Source organism: Myotis davidii, unplaced genomic scaffold (genome assembly GCF_000327345.1).
Source record: "Myotis davidii unplaced genomic scaffold, ASM32734v1 scaffold109, whole genome shotgun sequence".
NCBI classification, from domain to species: domain Eukaryota; kingdom Metazoa; phylum Chordata; class Mammalia; order Chiroptera; family Vespertilionidae; genus Myotis; species Myotis davidii.
In genome coordinates, this window is record NW_006300368.1 from 881,765 (window position 1) to 882,668 (window position 904).

Sequence of the window (904 nt, forward strand, 5' to 3'; positions counted from 1 at the left end):
TCAGGGATTGAACCCGCAACCCTGGCGTATGGGGTCCGTGTTCTAACCAAGTTGAGCGATCCGGCCGGCGTTCGACTTTTCGTTTAAAATATAAACACCCTAAAAGGTGCTTACTGTGTTTACTTTTATCATCTTCAATATTTCAACGCACACACATTTTTTTCAGCATTGTCTCGGAACAAAAACTTGTTTTTCTCTGAGATACCACATCTCTAAATGGGCCTGCCAATGGCTTGTCCGGGGCATATAGAAATGAACTTTGTTCAAAAGTTAACACCAAAATGCCTTCACCCCTCGCTTCCTGGGACCTAGGACTAAGGGCGGTTCTCCCTCGGGAGTTTCCCAACAACACCCAATTCCATAAGAGTTTTCTCACCCTCTGTCAACGGGCACAGGTCTATATTCTCCGGGCGGCTCCAAAGGATTCTGGGAGTTGGGGGAGGGGGCTCAGGGACAAAAAATCAAACGTTGGCACGAGATAGGTTTATGATTATCAGCCAGTTGCTGATCGACTTCTCAAACCTTTCGACCAGTTCCCTCACTTGTCTCACCCGGTAAGCTCGCGTTCTTTCCCTTCCACGCCCCGCCCCTCAACTACGCTATTAGCCAATCATCGGGCTGGTGCTTGCCCGTCCGGGCCAATCCCGAACCCGTTTACTCTGAGCGGGAAAAGCTCAGAAGCTGCGAGAGAACGATGTCGGCTAACCGCCCGCTCTCAGCCTTGTCTCTGGGGGGTGGAAGGTAAAGGGCCCTGGAGGCAGTTGCCCATTGGCTAGGAAGCGGGCCAATGAGGGGGTGCAAAGTGAGGGGCGGGTCTCACAGAAGGGGCGGGCCGGGGCGGGCCGGTGCCGGGTCGCGAGCCCGGGGGTCGGCAATATAACGGCCTCTCCCCCCCTCACACCCT